The sequence below is a fragment of the Lipotes vexillifer genome, unplaced genomic scaffold, assembly GCF_000442215.2.
Source record: "Lipotes vexillifer unplaced genomic scaffold, Lipotes_vexillifer_v1.1 scaffold1064, whole genome shotgun sequence".
Lineage (NCBI taxonomy): Eukaryota > Metazoa > Chordata > Mammalia > Artiodactyla > Lipotidae > Lipotes > Lipotes vexillifer.
In genome coordinates, this window is record NW_006792862.1 from 312,932 (window position 1) to 318,931 (window position 6,000).

Here is a 6,000-nt window from a genome sequence, read left to right on the forward strand (position 1 = left end):
ATATATAATTCAAATATGACAGTTGAAACAAGATACTCTGAAACTATATTCACATGAGATATTCCTCTATTCATCTAGTCTTCCAGAATCTGGTCATTTAAACCCTTCAGTCTTGACTGTATTCCCTGCTGCTATGTTTCTGAGTAGGATTTTACAAGTTGTAGGTCAGTCCAGGATGGTGAACAATTTCTAAAAATCTTGGGAAGAGAGGGTTCAATGAGGCAGAAAGAAACACTGTGAACCCAAGGCCCTCCAGTTAAAAACTGGAGCCTTCCAACCTACACAAGCTACAGGGAGCATGCAATCCAGCATCCAGCTGTAGGGCTGGGCTGCAGGCGTGGTCCAGCAGGAGAAGGAAAAAGGTTAGCTATCAGGTCACACTGCTGTAAATATCTCTGGAAATTCCAGGTCCTGAGGACATGTTCTGCCCAGCTTCAGCAACAAATTTGAGAAGGCCTGACCCCCTGTTTGTGTATCAATACATGATTTTAGCCTAAAAACATATACTCAGGGGTTATAGTAGCTGTAACACCATGATAATCCAACTGAAACTTTGTCTTGCTTATTTCTACAGAAAAATAATGATGAAAAAACATTATACTCAATACTTCTGCCTTCTACTGCCTTGATCCCATCCTAGTCTTTCCCACAATTATCCAGTCACTACTTTTCCTATCTTTCCACTTTAAATCCCAACCCCTATCTGCCTGTTAATTACAATTAACACATTAGGCAAAAACTTGCTACTCAGTTGTTTTATCTGGGACCCACACACTAATATGAATTGGCTCTACCCTTCCCAAGCCCTCTCCAGTTTTTGCTGCCCCTTTACGAGCTCCTTCTACTGTGTTATCCTAAATGGTAAATAAAAGTCAACTGATCCTTCCATATCCTTAACTAAAATCCAGTGTTCCCAAGAAGAAACCATATCTCTCTTCTCCTTTTCTAAGTTATCGATTTATCATTGCCTGTTATAAGCATAAAATTTAATAATATAGTAAAACTTTTAAGAATATTCCAATTATAGTCACCTCTTAATTATATATACTCAAGGAGTTCAGTAATGGGTTTTCTTGGCCCTGGAATAAATTTAAAAATATGTTTTTTGTTACAGATTTGACTTCCTGGATTTTCTTAGAACAATACTACCCTGTTAGCATTAACTGGTCAGAAACCAAGTGCTATGGACCTCCTCAGGACAAAAGAACAAAAAGATTAAAATTTATGTTTTTCTGCAATTATTCAAGAAGGTGAACAATAAGCTAATAAACACATGAAACAAAAGCATACCAAAAGTTTTCAAAGGCCATTATTGTGTTTTATGTTCTATCATATGAAGGACAACTAAGAAAGGAACTACATTCTTATATACAATAGACCATGATTACTTTTGTCAACATGCAGTTCTATGATCAAAGACTGTATATTAAAATTCATACCCATTATCTTCAATACCCTAACATACATAAAACATTTAAAAACTACTCCATTTCTGGAGTAGAAATGCGTAGTATCCCTTAGTTAACAAACTGGACTAAACAGCTCAAGGTTTTACTTAACTACTGTTTCTCATAGGATCACTTCATAATATGATTCGTTTTTTTAAAAAAAATGTTATATGGCCCTTCAATCAACTTAGCAATTTTAAGGGACTACTGTTTCAGTCATTCCTGCCTTGCCTAAAATGTCAGAAGGGCACTCAGTTCAAGGAAAAATCCTAAATAATACCTGGAGGTCTAATTTTTAGAATTAAACAATTTATTTTTGTGAACAAATCACTGAATTGGCAAAAAAATTCCATAGTTCTGGAGGGCAAGTCTATACATCTGAGATGGAAAAAAATTTAGTTTTAATTTAAAGTATATTTTTTCTTAGCATTTAGTTGTTTCAGCCTGGGAAATTCAGTGCCAGTCAGAAATAAAGAATGTGCTAGAAAGAGAGGGAATTCATACACGAGTGCTATGCATCACATTAGGAACAGGTGGAGGCTCTTAAGCAATGGAGCAATAAGGTCCCAAGTCCTTGCAGAATGAGTACCAACTATGAATATGAGTATTTACTTTTCATGAAGCCAGAGATAATTCTCTCCTTGCACAGAAATCGAAGGAAAGGAAGTGAAACAGACTCAAACAGAGCTCATTTGTTCATATTTACTCTTTCCTTCCTACTTGGTCACATTATTTTGAGTCTTAAACTATAGTTTTGTGAGGATGAGTACCTGTTGGCAAAACTACTGCAGTATAATCTGGGTCCTCATTTTCCTGTAGGTTTTAGAATTTTCACAAGTTCCTAATATCTCAAGCATGAAAAATGTTACATCATAAGCTCTGGTGCAAAATGTGAAGTGACAGCTGAACCTGTATGTGTGCCAGGCAGAATAATGCACTTGTGGACTAAAGACATCCCCCATGTTCATCCCTGTCCACTCTCCTTTGCTGTTTTAAGGATGTTTTGGTTTTCTCAAACTTAATGGTTCTATTACAAGACATAACATCACTCAGTTTTGGGAATGATCGGGCTGTGTGTCCTGGATGAATTAATTTATTAGTTAATTAATTTAATATGATAACTTTTAAATAATGTCTTCCACTACTCCTAGTAAGAAACAAATCACAGCAAGACTTGCAAGAAAATCATATTTATCCTGTACTAAAAGAAAAAGAACTCTAATGAAGTCATATTATACATTGTACCACTGGAATCATAATTACTTCAGGACAAATACAGAATTCCAAATTATAATCTGATTACTACACACTTATCCTAACTTGTTAAATGAGAGCTTCTGAGGAAATTAAGGCATCATATACTACACACATAAGCATGTATCTGTTAAATTTATTCTATCAGACACCATTAAGACCTATTCTATTGGTGCTATGGGATACCAGATAATCATAAACCTCTACCACCCGGGAGAAGGGGAAATAGTGCACATGATATCCAGTTGTGGCTCCACAATTCATATTACAGGAAACCCTTTGACCCATCTCTTGGGGTCCTGAAATTTCTATCTTATTTCATCAAAAATACTAAAGTATAAACTGCAACCCAAAGGGGAAACATCCCTAATTCTGAAAGATCCTGAAACTACTAAGCCTATGAACTAGGCATAAACTAGATTTGGATTACTTATCCAATTTTACTTCTCAACTGCCAAAAACCAAACCAGTTAACATTTTTCTCAGAGTCCCAAGATGGAGATATGTGTCCTTAATTATTTTAACAAAACTTTACTGCTCTAAACACAATCCCAGAATTCTATATCCCTAACTTCCTATGAATAAATGAAAATGAGATACTAGACTAGGGGAAGGGGAGGAATTAGACAGAGCTAGCGGAGAACCCAACCCTTGCTGAGGTAAGTCACAAATCAAGCAATTTCCATGTTGTTCAGCTTATGTTTGTAGGTAAATTTTATGCATTTAGAAAGGTTAACACCTAAGGTCAAAAGCACTTCATCTGTTGAACTGTGGTTTTGGTAAAACACAAGCAGAGCAAAACAGATTGGTTCACACAAATAGGTGGCCAAGATGTTTGGTGAGGATTTGAGTATACACGTATGTCCAAGACAGGGGACCGAAGTGGGGTGGCTGAGGCCATCATCAGTGCAAGGAACCTGATAAGAGAGACTCTGCCTATAAAATACCACTTCTGTATTTTAGATTCAAGAAATCAAAACAAATATGCTCAGAACCACATTGGGATAGCATTTCATAGTGAACCTTGAAGAACAACATAGGCATTTCATCAGCTGGGACCAACTGAGAGAGAGGTGGTCAAGTGTTGTGCAAAACTAGCAACTAAACCAAAGAGACCAAAGACACATAAACTAATCTTTATGTCAGCTATCCTAGTTTGGTTTGGTTGCTTTATTACTCCTGAAAAGCTTTTCCTGACAACTGAGAGCTCCCTCACAAATTTGTGTTGTTTCCTTTCCTCCTTAAAAACGAGGAAACTAAGGCCAGAGAGGTTAATGGTTACTTAATGTCATACAGCTCAGTAACTAGCTCATATGAATGATTCACGATTCATTTCCTTTGCAGTCATGTCCTTGATTCACTGGAAAAAAAACAAAACAAAAAACAAGACATTATCCCAAATTGCCAATTTTCAGTGAAATTTGTTAAGAGACTATCTTTATGGTGTCTTTCTTATGTAAGGCAGAGAACAGGAATTTCAAATTTACTGCTGGCTATTTGTTTTTTACTAGGCCAGGCAAGGGTTTTTTTGTAAGTACTTAGTATTTTCAAAATTTGAAAAATGTAAAACACAATAGTTAGCACTGCTTAACTACAGTGCTTTGGTTTTTAAAATTTAGCACTATTAAAGAAAATGCAGTAGAGTATACACACTCATGTACACATATATAAATGCACATATACATATATAAATATGTCTGTAAATAGTCACTCACTATAAAGTTTGTGCCTCTTTTCAAGGAATATTGCTTGAAGGCATAGAGCATGTAAGGCACTATAGCAATCACTAGAACAAAATGGCAGACAATTAATATATTATTACAAATACTAGCGCTATGAATAAAAATAATGGTTCTATAAAAAGAGTTATGGAGGCACTAATTTAGATAGTGTAGTGGGGTTGTCAGAAAGTCAGATCTGAGAGCCAAAATCAACTAGGCTATGGAGGTGTGTATTTGGATGGGGTGAGGCATTAGAGGCAGGGGGAACTGTGTAGGTAGCAGTCCTGAGGCTGGAGGGAGGGAGCTTGGCTCATTCAAAGGAATAAAAATCTGTGGGTCACAGAGCACAGAAGGAGAGAGAGATCACTGGACCAGAGGATGGAGAGGTGAACAGGGAACAGTTTTTACAGGTTTCCTGTCTAAGCTCTCAAAGGCCAGAGCATGGCCTGTCAGGACAAGGCACTTAATTGGTGCTTGCTGATTCAATAGTTGTGTACAGTATTACTTCACTCCCTTCAGTCAGAAAGGACAGTTACCTTACAGATGTGAAGGCTGGCTAATCTGTGACTCAGCTGTTTCATGTGACACTTCTATCCAACTGCAGAAACCCACTCACTTCCCTTTTCATTTATTTTTCATTTCCTTGTGTTTGTTCAGTGTTCAAAGCCCTACAATTGTCATACTCGCCAGGGTGGTATTAAGCGAAAGTTCCGTTGTTAAGAAAGCTCCAGGAAGAACAAGGGGACCCTGAATCTCCTGATACTTCACACTAAGCAGGTGACACTTGCACTAACCATGTATCTCAAATTGCTCAACTAGGAGAAACACTGACTGCCTGTTCCCGGAACTGGGAAGTGGCCATTCCAGGACTTGCTGGAATAGCTGTCTAAATAAAACCACATGGGAACCAGACAGTGAGCTTGGAGGATCAGGGACTTGCTCAAATATTTAAAGTAATAAATCTAATGTTTACTGAGTGCACTCTGCAGTGCCAAAGTTATATGTCACACTCTAACTTGTAACTTTTGATCGTTACCCAGTTTTAGAGATGAGCCAAGGAAGGAACATGTAGAAAGAAACTGCCTGGGAGTCCACAGATATTAAGTAGTAGAGGCAGGTTCAAGTCAGGCAGGTGGACTCCTGAGCTACTGGCCTTATTAGCCTCTATGTGATAAACCGCCTGTCTTCCCAATTCATCTGGTGTCCCAGGGTGCCTAGTATAGTTTTGGCTGCAGCCACACTCCTCATTAATACTGACTGTTCAACGACAGCTAGCAGGATCTATTAATCGCCCCTCTGAATACCCCTAAACGCTCGCAGATACCGCTGAATCCAGGTTCTGGCCATAATCCAGCGCAGTTCCGCGCTATTAAGAGATGGACTAAGCGCATTCGAACCTACAAGGCGGTTTCAGGCAGAAAACACCTTGGCCTTGGAAAGGTTCTGGGACGGGCCGGGATAGGATGAGGTCAGCCGGGCCCCCTGCTGAGTCCCTGGTCGGCTTCTGCGGTCGCTTCCCGAGGCCGCTGGGGCCCGAGCCCCACGCCCCCACCCCCGCCCCCCACCCCCCCGCCAAC

General features: G+C 38.9%; 1 protein-coding gene across 1 annotated transcript in view; it reads right to left on the bottom strand.

Moving 5' to 3' along the window:
• PLSCR1 (phospholipid scramblase 1) overlaps positions 1-6,000 on the bottom strand; it is a 28,795-nt gene that overhangs the window by 22,545 nt on the left and 250 nt on the right. The gene's annotated exons all lie outside the window — the stretch shown is intronic.